Source organism: Argiope bruennichi, chromosome 10 (assembly GCF_947563725.1).
Source record: "Argiope bruennichi chromosome 10, qqArgBrue1.1, whole genome shotgun sequence".
Taxonomy (NCBI): domain Eukaryota; kingdom Metazoa; phylum Arthropoda; class Arachnida; order Araneae; family Araneidae; genus Argiope; species Argiope bruennichi.
The window spans coordinates 116,743,107-116,761,562 of NC_079160.1; the positions used below are offsets into that span (position 1 = coordinate 116,743,107).

The following is an 18,456-nucleotide window of genomic DNA, read 5'->3' on the forward strand; positions in this document are numbered from 1 at the left end:
CTTATTTATAAAATATTAAAATTCAAATTATAACTAACATTGCTTTAACAAATTAACTTTGCATAACAACTCTTTATAACTTAAAAATTGCCTTTTATTATGTACTTATTTTTAAAGACAGGGTTTTATGAATTTGAATTTCAGAATAAATATAGCTTATGTTTTCGTTTCTTCAGCTTCAAATGATGCCTTTTCTACTGTACAAAAATTGTGTGCCAATTGGTGAGAAATAAAAAGAAATTAAATTGTTTGTTAAGTTTCAGGAGGATATTTTAACTCAAAGTAATTTTCATAATTACTTATAAATACAAACTTACATATAAATAAATACTCAAGCAAACACAATTGGTACTTAAGCAAAAAGAGAGACAGAAATCTTCCATTAAATCATTATTTTTCTTTAGATGTTTTAAACCTTCTTGTGATACAAATAGGAAATTAGGGCTTGTTTCAACAAGCAATGCGGTCCATAAAAAATGCAAACTCTTTAGAGTGATCAATCTTTCAATATGACTGATTTTACGTAAAATGGACATTTATCATTGAAGCGAGCTTTCATTTTAATAACTTCTTTTTCTGGATGACAAACGAAAGTTTTTTTTAATGGCAAAATATAAATAATTTTAGAGTCTGATTATTTTACAAGGATACTTGTCGATTGCAAAGGCGACCAAAAAGCGCCAAAAAAAGTTTTCGCCAATTTGGCGATTTCAATTGTCAAACTATGTAGCATGTGATTTGCAAGGTCAAATATTTTCATAATGAATAATAATGCACTGGAATATATTTTTATATTTTGGCGAAAGTTTTTTGGAGCTTTTTGGTCGCTATTAAAACCGAATTGCACTTTACTAAAAATCCAAAAACGTAATTAAAAACCTTCAAAAAAAATCCCTTGACTTTAAATGCTAACTTTCATAACTTGCCACAAGTTTCATGTTTATCCACAATTAAAATTTACTACCATCAGAAGTCAGTATTTACTTTCAGAAACTACCTTCGTGCGTGGGTCAGCATCATGTTTCAGCCCATTTTATGAATTATTAATGCACCAACTCAGCGAATTCAAAACGGAAACACGATGTTTTACATTTTCTTTTGTGTTTTGCTTTAGATACTGTAAAAGAATTGCTGATTTATACTTTCTATTCTCATTTGCTTCCAAATTTTTCTACGAAGAGCAACAATTTTCTTTCAGAAGCTCAGCAAAAAGTCCGAAGCTATTCTGGATTCTTGCCAAATAATCTATTCAACTGAAAGACTTGATTGAGGACTGCATCAATAATGTGAGGAGGATGGTTTTCTAAATCACATTCTGTTCATTACTTTTGAGGTGCGACGAAAACAACTCACTTGCAAGATTTATAACCATTATCTGGAATAGAATACATAAAATATTGACTAGTTCATGGGATTCTCTAAATATATAGGGAGAAATTGCATTATTTAATTTATAATTAATATATTTTACATTAATTATATAGGTTTTGGAAGAAAATTAAAGCAGAAATTCTGATTTCTATGATTATAAAATTGGATGAAACATACTAAGGTTTAAATACAACAACTAAAATTAATCAAATCCTTGTAAAACAATAGACTTAAATAGTAAATTGCTAACTGGAAAAATTTCTAAATGACAAAAAGAAAAGGATTTGTTACTATTGTTGGAGGAAACTTTATCTGATGGGTGCTCGTTGAAAAAGTCTAATAATTTCGATAAGGAATAATGCCCTTTCCTTGTACGAAAATACACGATAAAAAAACACAGCCGAAGGACACACAAGAACAACACTTGTAGTAAACAACAACACAAGCCCAAAAAATCACTATTAAACAACAGAACAATTCAAAGCCTATTGAGAGAACATACTGGAGATCAACACTGAAAAGAGACTTGACTCAACTACTCTCTCTCGATTCTACTGACAAATTTCTCGGGATCTTATAGTCTCTCTGATAGGGCATCGAATGTTGTAGAATAAATACCGAAATTGAGTCCTATTAGAGATATAAACAAAACTCCAGTACTTTCGAGAACCTTCATTTATTCACTAAAGCTGAGAGTTCATTCAGCAGCCGTTAGAGCTATCTGTAAAAACTCTCTTTTTTATCATAGAACTAACTCAGTGGGACAGCAGTATTTCAGATTTGTAATTGTATATATTGGAACCAAATCAGCGCTTCATCCTATACTCTACATGTCTCCATGTACCAGATGCTATCCAGTTTTATGTTATTTTCATCAGCATAAGACGATGCATTTCACTTTTGTCATAAGCCGCCAATTCACGTGTTTGTTTGGATTTTCTAGACAGTCTGATGATTAGAATCAACATACCATGTTTGATAATATTAATTCAGGATGGCTATCGTTATTGTGTTATAATTGTAGATATCTTTAGCAAGATTTATTGCGGTAATTGTCCATTCACATTTTAAATTCGTGATATCCATTACTTTGAATACTTTTTTAAGCAATCAAAACAGAATATTCCCTCTTCTAACAATATGATTTCAGTTATAAAGAGAATTAAATAGACCCTCACATTAACTAAAAATTTGTTTACGAATAATTTGAATATTCTTTATTAATCATCTCAATTTATCGCTTTTTTTTTCCTGAAAAGACCCTAACTCTCATGAGATTTCGTTCTTTTGTATGTTCTCATATACGCAGTATAGAGAAAATCAAATTCAAAATTTTAACTAATTTGTACATTTCAGATCTCCCCGAGTTTGAAAGAGATATTTTTGTGGTTTCCTATATTTGAGCACGATAAATGAAAACTCTTTGTCGAAATCTATTCACAAAAAGTCTGTCAGTCTGTTCTGTTTGAGTACAAGAGAACTCGATAATTATAAAACATAAAAATCGAGATAGATTAAGTGAGGTGCGCATGTCTAAATGTAATGTACAGGTCTATCTAAGCGTCTAAAATGTATTTTATCATCAGATTGGTCAAAGGGTCGACCATCAGTCAGTCTGTCCCCTCGTATGTATGTAAACGCAATGATTTGAATGAATGAAATTTGGCGTGCGATCGTTTGATTTCAATTGTATTTCCCTGTCAGATTTTGATTGTAACCAGTGCTCCAAATGAATGTCTTATAGATTGAGTAAAAATGTTGTATTCAAGCCAAATATCTATATTTCGTAGCTATTGTCCGCAAATGCCGTTTAAAACATTCCCAAGGCTTACAATTTTATGCGAATGGGGAGAGGGAGTGAAGTTTACTCTCCCCATTCTTAGTTTATTAAGAATACTCTTTAATAAACTAAGAGTTTATTAAAGAGTATTCTAGAAATTTTCTAGCAAGCCCCTCTCGCTACTTGCCGCGTTTAATAATAAGAACAAAATTACGATTTAGAGATGTCAATGAATTTTTACTTCAAATGAATCTCTTATTTGAATAACAGCGAATGAGGGTAAAAATCTATTAAATATTGTTAAAGAAAAATCCATCGGGTAGGTGTATGGTGAAAAATCAACAAGTTATTACATGCTCAGAGATTAGTTCAGTTATATTAGCTTCTCGTTTTAAAGCAACACTAGGGCTGCTTTGGGATGGACCTCGTAATTTTGAACTGGGGTCAAATTATGAGGACGACACCTGAGCTGGCACCCCCTTCTCCACATCTCATTACACCATCGGGAGGGCGTTTGGCCCGGATGTTTTTAGGTGCGCCAGACCCGCTTACACGTCGGTTCTTCGGTGGAATCGGGCCTCGAACCTGAAACACTCCAGTTCCGAAGCCGAGACCTTACCACCAGGCCATCGCAGTCCTCATACTCGCAGTGAGTATTCATTGGGGACTAATACTCCAAAGAGAGAATTCGTTCATCTACTTGTTTGAACTTAACACAATTGACTATTTTCTCTTTCTCTCAATTCACTTTTTATGGCTCCCTTAAAAGAGCATCTTTCTCGAACAAACTACAGATGTCGAATCCTAATGAAGATTGTTGCCAGTATTCAAGAAGGTTCCGAGTCTTTCATTTTTAAAAAAGGGGAAAGGTGGCAGTTAAGCAATTTTTTTTAAAAAAAGTCTTTAGTAGATTTAAAACTTGAATTTCAGAGAAAACATACCGAAACTTTAAAAAAACTGCTATTGGAAGTATTGTTTTCGATTAATATCGAGTGAATACTTGGGAATTTAATAGATGACTAAAAAGAAGAAGAAAAAAAGAGTCTTAAATATATAAATGCGATGAATTTTGAATAAATTAATGCATAACTTGATATAAAAAATATGTTCTTGTACTTTCAATGCCTTTTTTTCACTCAACGCAACGTTTTTGTACGCAAACGCAAAATATATCGTCAAATGCATGCGTTTTTGTACGCAAACGCATGCATTTGACGATAAATTTTTCTAGTGTGAGACGAATCCTTTTACAAGGCGCGTGAATTTCATAATTTTAATTGAAAATTACCTCGAGCCTCCATTTTACAGATAACACCATGAAATTTTTTCCAGTGTTTTTATAATGGTATATCGTACATTTATGTAATAGCACTTTTAGTCCATGCCCTTTATTTTTTAGTTATTTTCAATTACTTCATTTTTCGCCTCTATGCGCTATGTTACGTATCTCAACAAATTCAGTATAGTCACTTTACTATAAGTACACATTAATTCCTTAGATACATGACGCCATTTTGAATTTAAAGGGCTTAAATTGCACCCTAAAGGGCACCCTATATGCATCTTTTTTTTTAGTATACCAATTTCATTTTCTTAAAGTTTGTTTTATCTTAATATTTTTTAAAACAATTTAATTTGGTGTCCGAATTATTTAGTTTCTGTCTTAATAACAACCTTTTTATTATTTTTATGCCGAAATTCAAATGATTTTATCAACTCATTTCATCACATATTTCCGTCAATATTAAAATAAAGACTAAAAATTTCTTTCTTTTTTTGACATTAACGTTAAAATAGGACTTTCGCTTCTGTTTATATTTCCTAATTCATTCACATTGTAAATTGCACGAGCAGTAAATTATAATCGACCCATTCTTTTAAATTCCTACCTTTCAGCTTTATCAATAGCAAAGTAAAATTTTAAATAAATCTCAGTAAAACGTAAAAACAGAAATATTAACCCTATAAAATCTCAAAAGTTAAAAAAAATTCAATGTTCCTGTCGAACAAGCTTGTTATCTAGATCTAGATAAAAGAGCAAATATGTAAGATAAAAAAAAATTCAATATTGCCACGAATAAAGTAAATGGACATTTTTTTTTAGAAATCTTGTTTAAAATATAGTTTTTATCTATAGATATAAAACCAATGGCATTTAATAGTCATATGTTGTAACTTTTTCAAGGATATCAGTAAGATATCATTATTAATCAACTGGAAAACAATATTGAAATTCATGCATTTCTTTTGAAATTATTTTATTATTGCAGAACAATTCTTCTTAGAAAATAATCGAAAGATTTGTAAATTTTTACAGAATATTTCACTGAAAACTATCAAAAGAATTTTTCTATTCGTGCAGAATAAATTCGTTGTTTCCGATCGAATAAATTCTAGATTTTTTTTTCAACCTAGATGAAGATTTGAAAAATTAGTTTCGATAGTATTTTCAACATATTTTTTTTTTTTTTACTTTAAGTGAAATTCAATTGTTAGTTGCCAAAAAAATTTGTGTTCCTTTGATTTTTTTAAAATATTTTATTTTGATGAATACAAAAGAAAAATTTTGAAAAAAAAAAAAAAAAAAAGAGGATGGTGATTTTTTTTTTCAGACACATTATTTGGAAGCATTTCCTTACGCTTTTCATTTTAACCTTTTGAATTTAAATGAATAGAATCTCAATAATACTATCAAAGAAACATGAATATTTTCCTTATGTTTGAAAAGTATGGTGGATTTGTGCTTTACTTCATTCTGTAGCAAAAAAAAAAAAAAAAAACACATTTATCAGAAATCTTATCTATTTCATAAAATTTACTACATGTTTCATATTCCAATAAGTTTCTAAAATTTTGTTGACAAAAGCATGCATCTAATATTTTTTATTCAATTTGTTAGATTTTGGAGTTATACCTGATAGAAAATAATTATCGTTTGATTTGTTTTAATTCGTTCATTGTTTTAATTTTTTTCGCCTGTGAATATTTTCTACAAAATAACTTGTTTCGTTTATATATGTATGCTTTTAATTAATTATTTTAATTTTTTATTATTGCTTTTAACTCAAGTTAAAATAAATAATCAAACACACTCATTTTAAAAGAGTTTTTGACGCCAAATACTCAAGTCTTGTTAATGAAGTGATACGAAAATGATAAAAAAAAGTTCAGCTTAGATATACTATTTCGCATTTGGAATCAATATGAAGACTATTATGAGATTGACTGTGCAGTTTTAAATCCAGGAAGACGACGAAAACAACACTTGATCTTTCATTCCTTCCTTCAAATTTCCGCACCCTACTGACAGGTAAATATTTGGCACTGGAAGAATTTGAGAAAATAAATGCTGGGGAGGGATTGTACTGTTTATCATTGTTTAAAAATGTATAGAATCTGAAAGTCGAAAATGACAACTTAAGTACAGTACTGATGACATCAGATAATCTTAAAATAGTGAAGGACATAATGCTTAAAATTGTCAGTTTCACAATGGAAAGCGTTTGGAGAAATATTTAGAATTTTGAAGAGATTTTCTTTAAGTGATGGCCTTCTCCTTATTTAATAGGAAGACAGGTGAACTGGAAGATGAGGTTGAAGGTGAGAGATTGACCACTTTGTGGCTGGAGGCCAACCGCCTCGAAGAGGATGCCAGTTTCGTGAATTGGCTTTTGTGAATCGGCCACAACAAATCTTGTCAATACTGCTTTTAATGGTGGCGGAATGGTCGGTTGTGCACAAGAGGAAACAAAACGGGCAACATTTGACTTACAACTTCACATTGAAAGTGCACAATACCTGCATACTCTGTGGATCATTGGTAGAATTGAGTTATGGATCTGTAGTCCAAAGATCCTGAAGCAAAAGCCTAACTATTCGTTCACTATCCATTATGGTCTAACAAAATTAATGAACTCAGAAACATCAAATAGAGAAGTTCATTGACGTTGAACTCCATGTGCATGTCGGGTATTTGCCAGAGAAAATGCTGATATGAGAAAGCGAATTGGGAAAAATCTTGCTTCAGTTGACGTAGAAATATGATATATTTTTAAAGTTATTTTTTTAATTGCTCACATAATTAGAGATAAAATTTTTGAATGCTATGATTTTGTCTTTTATAGAAGTTTTATATAGTGAAAATAATGCGAACTGCTGTGGCCTAACATCCCCAAAAACATTTTGACCAATGAAATAAAGAACTTAGTTTCTCTCCCAATACTGGAAGACTTCAAACGCAAATTTAAAGCATCTATGTAACCTTATTCCTGGGTATCTCTGCCATATTCTTTTCCTTTTCGTTAACTCAATACTGTGGGGGGTGTTCTTTACTTGTTAGAGACGCTCATCGAGATGGGTTTGGTTCACAGGTGGATTTTCTAAGAATATCCAAGGAGTATCCAAGCATAAATTGTTTAATAGAGCAAAGCGGAGATCTCTTTTGTATAACAAACTTTTAATATCATGGACTGTCATTGCTGTTTATGAGGGAGTGGATAGATAACTGCCCTTAACTTTGAAAGAGAAACTAGATGTTCCAGTATTCTAAGGTGTTATAATCTGAATTAAAATTATCTCAGGATAGAGAAGGTTAAAAGAAAAACTTTTAAAATTGTAAAAGCGCAGAAATAAAGGAAAAGAAAGGAAATTAAAGAAATATAGCTTTTGGTCATGTTTTTAATTTTAACAAACACTGCAACTTTTATCTAGATGCATGAAATAAGAATAAAAACTAATAAACTAGTCGTAATCACTAAAACCAGCCTTCAACATCCATATTCGAAAGAAATCGCTAAATCACTATTTCACTATATATATATATATATGCTCTATGGAGAAAACTTGTGATAGAGTTCCCCAGCCACAACTATTTTACCGATTTCAAAAAATTTTGTTTTATATGAAAGTTTATGACCTCTAAATACATCATCAATGCCATATACTGCTTTTCTCTCCATTTATAAAGAAATTTCGGAATGAAATCTGACTTAATCCTTCATTTCAACCACTGGATTGACCAATTTGTTTTCGTGAATTTGATAATTTCGCCACTTGCAAGTGCAACTGAAAAACAGTGTGCTCTATATTTATTGTACAATTTTAAATTAAGATAACACTTTCTTATTTTTACGATAACAAATATCTTATTGAAGTTGATAGATATAACTAAATGAATTTATTAATATTGGTCGCCTTTGGCAAACATATAAATAGTACCTACAGTCATGTCGACCCATTCATCCACGAATGAAGGTCATGAGTATACATATCAAACACCGAGCGGGAATCATCTCCCAAAACTTTCTTCCAAACTCTTCAATATAGATCTTATCCCCTTTCCTCCGTATAAAATTGTAGACCTTGAGTAGCTCCGAATTCCTCACGCGGCATTGCTGAACCATAGTTACGAAATATAGACATGAGACATAAATTTAATATTTTTATTCAATGTATTTAACGAATAAAATAATTTTATTGAATGTGTTTCAATATGTATTTTGGACTGTTTTTTTCCCCGCCAGTTCGAACTGAAATTTTACATAAAGCTACAGTTGTAATTACAAGATTATAGACCTAATTTCATTGACTTAAAAGGTTACATTTATGAATTAATAGACTCTCACTTAGACTTATTTTTAATAGACTTTCTTAACCTGAAGAACGGTTTTTATGAGTCAAATGAAATATCATTAATATTTTTATAACTACATACGCTATTAAAACATTTTTAGAGATAAGCAGATAACATATTTCCAAAGCGAAATATCAAGTATAAACATTCACTTTGGAAATCCTGATTTACCCGAATTAAATGGGTCACTCATTTTATCCGATTTCCTAATCGGTGACTTCTGGAAATCTATAAAGATATTATGGGCCAGCATTTAACTTTATCGAAGGACAATTTAAAAGCTGTTGAAAAGCCATGTTTATAATTGCTTAATTACTGACAGAGCCCTAACTAATTTAAACTCGCCATTAATACAGATACCAATTAATACGTAACTTCCGGCAACTCTCCTCCTTCGCGTTAACATTTAAATATCTCCCACCAAAACATAGTGGGCCCCTCCGATAGCACCGGAATATGCAAATCTGGAATATCTAGTAGAGCACCTTCGGCGTAATTAAATTATTCAGCGCGTGTGTTATGCTTGCATATAAACTTCATTCAACAGTCCACAGCCTTGAACAAACCAATCAATTAACCCTGTTTTGAACGTAATGCTACCATGTTGCTTGTGGGTGGCTACCGCTGGATGTGTTACGCGATTATTTATACACTGTGTGCCGATATTGTTAAAAATAATGAATGCGCATACTTATCTGCGGTGTGAATGAATTCTTTAACTTATGAATTTTGTTCTTGATTAAAATTATAACATTGGATGTTCTTCGAGGCTTTTTTATTTATTCGGATACGAAATATAGAAAAAGTATTGTGATTATCAAAAAATGAGAACTCGCGATTCTAATGAATCTTCATGTTTCAGATCTCCTTGAATTCGAAAAACTATTTTTTTTTTTTTTGCATTATATCTGTATGTCTGTGAGCGCGATTACATAAAGACATTTAGAGCTAGATAGCTAAAATTTGGTATATGGAATTACGACCCAATTTGTAGATTCCAAAAAAGTTTTCAATGAATCTGTTAAATCCTTTCAAAGAAAATATGTCTGTCAGGCAATCTGAATAGAAGTGAATTCGAAGATCTAGATCTGTGCCTAGATCTGGATAAATAAAATTTAGTACACAAATTTTTCATCTAAAATTTAGATACATATCAAATTTTGTACCAATACCGTCCAACGCCTGGCCATCTGTTGTCCTGTACTTTATTTTGCATTTAAACACAGTTACTTAAATCGATGATTTACAAACACGCTATTACAGCTGTAGTTTCGAATCAAGGTTTTGGTTAATTGGCAGTCATAAAAGCTCAAAGCATATATTCTAGAGATAGAATTAGTAAAAATACTAGATTTATAACAAGGATCTCTATTTCGTAACTGTCTTTCTTAGCCTTACCGATATCAGCATTTTCTGAAGAGGAGAGAAAATATATCTTTTACTGCAGAACATATGAGAAAATGTTGGGAATATCGTTTTCAATGATTTAGAATTATTAGATTCAAATTTGTAAATTAATTGTAAAAATTCATTCAATATAGTCGTTCCTTTCTCAATTCAAAATGGTTATTCTATTAAAAATTAGTATATTCATTCATTCATATGACTCAGATATTGTCGTTTAAACGGTATAGTGTTTGAGGGGATTAGTTAGAAAAAAAATGGCACATTTTTTTAGCTTTGAATCTTTGTAAATTTCAGACGCTCCGTCTTTTATTGGTCTGAATTTAATACAAGTTCTTTTTGAATTTGTGTCATCTTCCTTTATGTTTCAATTTATTTTTCCAAACACTTACTAATTCTTTAATTAATTTAAAATCGGATATAAATAGTTGGCTATTTTTCCCCTTAATATAATCCCATCTTTCGAATATAAAGCTCACGCAAGTGACCACAATGTATGAGCTTTAACTTAAGGCAAGGATGCACAAACTTTTATAAATTGTGACCCCCTTTAAAAGATATCCTATGAATCTACTGTGACACATTATTTAGAAGCCTAATCTATATCAACATACTTTTTAGAAACCGAAATTGTAGGCACGCACTTTATACTTCGGGCATCACATTTTTTGCTTTTTTATAGAATAATACCTCATGCTCTTATAAATTGTGACCCCCTTTAAAAGATATCCTCTGAATCTACTGTGACCCATTATTTAGAAGCCTAATCTATATCAACATACTTTTTAGAAACCGAAATTGTAGGCACGCACTTTATACTTCGGGAATCACATTTTTTGCTTTTTTATAGAATAATACCTTATGCTCTTATAAATTGTGACCCCCTTTAAAAGAATCCTCTGAATCTACTGTGACCCATTATTTAGAAGCCTAATCTATATCAACATACTTTTTAGAAACCGAAATTGTAGGCACGCACTTTATACTTCGGGCATCACATTTTTTGCTTTTTTATAGAATAATACCTCATGCTCTTATAAATTGTGACCCCCTTTAAAAGATATCCTATGAATCTACTGTGACACATTATTTAGAAGCCTAATCTATATCAACATACTTTTTAGAAACCGAAATTGTAGGCACGCACTTTATACTTCGGGCATCACATTTTTTGCTTTTTTATAGAATAATACCTCATGCTCTTATAAATTGTGACCCCCTTTAAAAGATATCCTATGAATCTACTGTGACACATTATTTAGAAGCCTAATCTATATCAACATACTTTTTAGAAACCGAAATTGTAGGCACGCACTTTATACTTCGGGCATCACATTTTTTGCTTTTTTATAGAATAATACCTCATGCTCTTATAAATTGTGACCCCCTTTAAAAGATATCCTCTGAATCTACTGTGACCCATTATTTAGAAGCCTAATCTATATCAACATACTTTTTAGAAACCGAAATTGTAGGCACGCACTTTATACTTCGGGCATCACATTTTTTGCTTTTTTATAGAATGATACCTCACGCTCTTATAAATTGTGACCCCCTTTAAAAGATATCCTCTAAATCTACTGTGACCCCTTATTTAGAAGCCTAATCTATATCAACATACTTTTTAGAAACCGAAATTGTAGGCACGCACTTTATACTTCGGGCATCACATTTTTTGCTTTTTTATAGAATAATACCTCACGCTCTTTGCAAAATAATTTTTATGGACAAAATGAACCTTTGAGAAGGAAAAAGTTTTACAGATTTACTAAATGTTTACATAGCTAATAAAGAAACACTTCGAAATAGTTACTTGTTTGCAAACTGAAATGCAAGTCCATAAGGGAATTGAATCTCTGTGATTCGGCACGGAATGACTGGTTTCTATAATACTGCACCGAAACATAACCGTAAACGAAGTCTCTGATTAATATAATAGGTAACGCAACAGATATGCCATGTGTAATATGATGTGTTCTTTATATACGTAATACTCAAATTGAAAAGTCAATTGTTTTGCTTTTTCTTTTTATATTATTTGACACGAGTTGCTTGTTTGTGCATTGTGTACGGGTTACTATCGCATGATTTGATGAAGACCTTAAGACTACATTACTGCTTTCGAAATATGGAAACATACATGAAATTTTCTCGCAATTTATCAAAAGTTGAGTCGTAATCCAGAGTTCCGTAATGCTTGATTTAGTTAAACTAATTCAAATAATGCAAACAAATTGGCAAGAAAGGAAGCTAAAATCAAAGTTTGTCTTAATAATAGTTGCAAAAGAGAATTTCATTTTTATAAAAGTAAATTATTGTCAATCATTTAAAGTGTATTTTATTATGAACAATATACATATTAGAAGAAAGTCGAACATTTTATTTAACACCAAAAGGAAATTCAGATGAAGAGCAATAATTTAGAATATACCAGTTGCACGGGAAATGTATGATCACTTAACTTTCACAGCTTGGTGCGAAGTTAATTCTTTTATTCCATATTTACTTTATTTCCAGAAGCAGGTATTTTCATGCAGGGCGTCTGATATTTCATCTGACTTAATTCTTCATAACGCCGTCGTTACAGCCACAGATCATTAATATTTTCCACAGAATGAGAATACAGTAAGAAGAATTATTTCACTCACCTTCAGAAAGACATAAGTATAACTCTCAGGAGAAATGAAATCATACATCTCAAAAGGCGGCAAGAAATAGTATTTATTTCATATACTGATTCATTATGCATTTCCAACAGTTAGAAACAGTGTCTTAAGCACAGAAAATATCTATTTCTCAAAATCATTCTTAGAGTATTATGAGGATCGATGTATCTTTCACATTGCCTAAGGCGTGTATTTGAAGATAAATTCTTCCTATTTTCTCTCAAGCATTATTAAACGGCAGAGAATATTATTTTTATTCCATGCATTATTAAGTATATATAATAATTCTATATCATGTATCAAATACCAATTTCATTTATTTATGTATTAGGAAATTCTTCTGCACAATTATCTCAATCCCCTTTGGGTGAAAGGAATTCTCCAGCAGAATCTCTCTCTTCTCTTTTCTCTTGGTGAGTCTTATTTCCATAGACGAAGGTTTGTATTTGGTTGCTTTGAATTGCAGCTTTTTTGTTTAGATCAATTCACGTATTATTATTATTATCTGAAGTGGTTCATTCATATTTCAAATACGGTTTGTTTTTAAAGAGGAGTTCACATAATCCATCTACCAAAAACCCCGGGGAAGGCACCTCGAAATGAGGATGAGATGCTTCCGGCATGGTGATTGGATCTCGCCACCCTGGAGGATACACAAAAAGGTGGGGGATCTGACTCCTCCCATCGATGACGGAACGTACTTCCTTCGGGGAGGGTTGTACCGTGGCCGGTGATGGCCCTTAGGACTCAACACCACAGTTCCCGCGAGTGTTGCTGTTGCGGCGGTCCGGTCATTCAGCCTTATGGTTTTTAATATGGTTCAGCCTTATGGTTAATCAGTTTCAGCCTTATGGTCGTTCTATGGTTTCAGCCTTATGGTTGTGCCTTCGTGGCGTGTCGGAGAGTCAGTTGGTTGTACGTCCATCTACCATCACCTCTATTTTTGTCTGATTTTTATCATCTCTTCATGTTGTATAGAGAAAGTATAGTAATCGTTAAAAAATTCGAACTCCAGAGATTTTGACGAATCTCTACGTTTCAGACCACCTTCAGTTCGAAAGACACATTTTTGAAAAATACTCGTCTGACTGCCTATGACAAAGATAACTCAAGCGCGCTTTGTGATATACGGATGAAATTTCTTGTATGGGTTTTAGATCAAATTTATAGATTTCTAACAAGAATTGTGAGCAAAAACTATATTCAAAGGAAATCCATGTGTCCTGCTGTTCGAATAATAACTAACACGGTAACTATAAAACGAACAGAGATAGACAGATAAGATTCGGCACACAGATTTAACATCTATAATGAAGACACGAGTTAAATTTTGAGCCAAATCCAACAAAATGTTGACCTTTCGTAGGGCTGTACTTTCAGAAGCATGTAAACACTATAATTCAAAAATGCTAAGCCTTAAATACATCAAATTTGATATGAGAATTTGTGATTACGAATGCAGTTTTGTATCAAATTTTTGTTTTAATCGGTTGAGAAAAACGTGTCTAAAACAAAAGTTCGATTTTTGAATAGCATTAACTTATGCCAGGGATTAATCGCCAAATAACTCGCCAAGTATCATACGTGTAATTTGATCAAATTTGTAGATTTTTATCAAATTTTGAGTAAAAACTATATTCAGAGGAAGTCCATCTGTTCGTCTGTTCGAGTATAAGCTAACACGATAACTATAAAACGAAGGAAGTTAAATGGATATTTCGGTACGCATAATTTTGGAGTCTAATCGTAGAAGGGGTTGACCAACTGTCGGTCTTTACTTTCAGAAACATCTAAAAATGATAACTGAAAATCCTAATAACTTTAATATGTAAAATCCATATGATTTTGTGACTACAATTATAGTTATGGATCACATTTTGCTTCAATCAGTTGGAAAAAACGCGTCGAAAACACAAATTCAATTTTCAGAAACAATTAACTGCATGTGAGGGACTCATCACCAAAATAACTTGCCAAGTTTAGATTAGTTTAGTTATATTAACGTCCCGTTGTAAAGTAACACTAGGGCTATTTTGGGACAGACCTCGTAATTTTGAACGACACCTGAACTGGCACCCTCCTGTCCACACCACACCACACCAGCAGGAGGACATTTGGCCTGACGGATTCAACGTGCAACAGACCCCCTTACACGGAAGGTTCTTCGGTGACATCGGGACTCGAACCTGAAATCCTATGGCTCACGAGAAAAAAAAAAAAAAAAACTTGCCAAGGATGACAGGATAGATTCAGTAAAAATCTTAAATTCACACCAAAGATTAATATATCATAACTATTGCACACATTACTATTCAAGGCGTCCTATGGAAAAATATCTTTATGATAGTGTATGCGAAAAAGTTTTGGGGAAATCAGGTTATATTTGTTAAAGAAAACAAAAAGTAATACAAATGTTTGTTGCATACGCTTTTCAGTTCCTTAGTATATTTCTGCTGTAAGTAGGACAGGGACATGTTAGAGCTGAAGGTGATTTTAATTTGTAGATACGATCAAGTATTAAAACTTGACAGATTTAAAAAAAAAAAAAAAAAAAACGCAACTTTTCTTGGTGCATATCGTCAAACTACGCATAACCTTTTCATCTTTCTTCTGACTTAGTGGTTATAGACCTAAATTGGTGCTTATCACTATTGTATAAAAGGGGCTTAAATTCTTTCTTCTTAAAGGGAATTCTTTGAGCTTAAAAAAATGCAACAATATTCAAAATAAATATTGTTTGAATACTTTACGGATATGAGTATAGACAAAATTAAAGATAGCTTTAGGTGAAAGGCAGACTACCTTCCATTAAGATTTTCAGAAGAAACTGACCCTGTTAATGAAGTTTTACTTGAAGGTAAATTTCCAGCAGTCTTTCCGATGGTGGCAAGCAATTTGTTGCTATATTATACACCGATCAACCCATTTGAATATGAGAGTATATCCCATAGCCTCCTTTTTCCAGTGCATGCGTCTTAGCCATGCTCTGATATATCTCAATCCCTTAAGACACTGAAAATTTATTTTATATCTACTTTAACAAAATGCACCCTTTCTTAATATTATCTACAATAATCATTTTTTCATGTTTCCATATTGCTTTTATTTTGTATTACTTTTATTTATTTAGTGACCACTTCTATAGAAATGCACTTTACTGCTCATTGATTTACAACACGTTTCATGAATGCAATGATTCAAGCTCTGTTGATGCTGGTAGCACAGATAATAACGCAAAGAGGCTTTCAGAGATAATTATATCATTTAAGCACGCATGCATTGTTTAGGAGACTCTACAGATGCTGGCGTTATTGGAAAAACGGCGTAATACGCTCATGGAGTTATCTTCTACTGGAAGAAGCTCATGGGAGCATCAGACTGTAGTTAATTAAATCTAATTAAGGTCAAGTCCAGAAGCATTACTAATGATACGAGATTAAAATCCCGCATTCAAACTCTAGTTAAGGTTTCACTGATAGTTAGGCAGACTGTTGGCTGAGAAGTGGAGTCCATCGTTGCCAAGTCTAGTGGCAACTACTCGCGCCAATGAACTGCTTGGAAGGCAGCGTTGACATAATATATACTTAAACATACATGTTACAAATAGATATATTTATCATTTTTTCAAAATACGGGGAATAGAAATTTCAATAAAAATAATGAATCAAAATGTTTTGTGAACTTATGTATGGTTAAATATTTTCAAGTAAGGATTTATTCAGTATGGGATTTGATATTCCAACGAGTAGAAACTTCATGTCTTGTGATTTTGTACGAATTTCATATGGCCCTTACTAAATACTATTTAAATATTTTTATTTAATGTTAGCATTATCGAATGTTTTGATAGAAATTATTAATAAAAAATTTCTAAAACGGATGAAAGTAAATTCCAGATTTTTTTTTTGGGGGGGGAGGGGGATTAACAATAGTACTTGTCGATCCATCTTGACTTTTGATAAAATTTTTAATGGTTCAAATTTTATGCCGGCCATCAAAAATATTTTGGAATTTTAAAATATTTTGGAAATGAACATTTGTAGTAGTCGATAGCTCCAGAATTTTTCGGATAAGTATAATCTGTGTCGCCATGTTTTATTTATTGAATTATCTAATATCTAAGTAGAAATGTGATATACTGAATACGTCTGCAAGTTTTGGATAAACTTCACATGGCACATACTAAATACTATTTAAATATATATTTATTCAGTATCAGCGTTTATCACCTTTGAAGATATTGATTAAAATTATAAAATTCTAAGTTTCTAAAACAAAATTTTGAACAATTTTTGAATTTTTGGGGCAAGTACTCATCAGTAGTTCTTGAATTTTCGGATAAATATCATCTGTGTTGTCATGTTCCGTTGGATTATCTGCTATCTAACTAGTCGAGTAGAAAATTTAATGCGCTGAATACATCTGCAAGTTTTGCATAAATTTCAGATGGCGCTTACTAAACACTATTTAAATACATGTATTCAGTAGTAGCGTTTATTACATTTGAAGAAAGGGATTGAAATTGTAAACGTCAAAATTTCTAAAGTGAAATTTTGAACAATTTTTGAATTTGTTTACATATGAACAGTAGTATTCGTCAATAATTCTTAAAATTTTCTGAGAAGCATCAACTGTGTCGCCATGTTTTGTTGGAAAATCTAATATTTAACAAGTGTAATGTGTTGGACACATCTACTAGTTTTACATAAATTTCACATGCTACCTACTAAATATCATTTAAATATATTTATTAGTATTAGCGTTTATCACATTTGAAGATATTGATTGAAATGATTCATTTCAAAATTTCTAAAGTGAAATTTTGAACAGTTTATGAATTTTTGTGAAAGAACAGTAGTACTTAATTCTTTTATTTTTCGGATAAGCATCTTTAAAATAAGAAACATTTTTTTCTCATGTTTTGTTGGATAAATGTCTCATTTGGAAGTTCGTGGAAGGCTTTTTTAGGACTGATAATATAAATGTTCATGATGATTAAGTTGCTATCACTCTTTAATTTTCCCAATGGATACAAAAAGATAAAACTAACATCTCAATAACTGAAGTAATATCTTTGTGTATGAGAAAGAATATTTGCTAGTACTAGCCTCCTTTGGTCACCAGCTTGTTCGCCTAGATCATTGTTTTTTCAGACTGAAAAAGATTAACATCAAATGTGTATTTTTTTTTCTTTTAAATCTCACCTTGTTAGCTGATACGAATGAAAAGCAGGAATTTAATTAACCAGTTTACGGAAAATTAAGATGTGTATGTATTTTGAAATAAGAGAGGAAGTGAAAATCCTACTATGAGGTTAATGATTTTCAAAAACACGCAGTTAGATATTTTTATTCATGACTTTAAATTTCAGTGTAGCATTTAAAATCATTATGTCCAATCAAATTGAATAATGTTAGTTAAGAGAAAAATTATAAGAAAATATATAGTGATTTCATTAAACAGGTAATTTTTTTTAAATCTTAAAATAGTACATTTAATTTTTGTAAGATTGTTTTGAAAGATATGAGTATTTCTTGTTTTTTATAGCTTTCTTCTTCTGAATAAATGAACTGTTTGATGATACTGCAAATCTTTTTCAAGAT

General features: G+C 31.5%; 1 protein-coding gene across 2 annotated transcripts in view; it reads right to left on the reverse strand.

Annotated features, from left to right (window-relative positions):
• LOC129987958 (acetylcholine receptor subunit alpha-like) overlaps positions 1–18,456 on the reverse strand; it is a 326,242-nt gene that overhangs the window by 129,801 nt on the left and 177,985 nt on the right. The window lies entirely within an intron of this gene.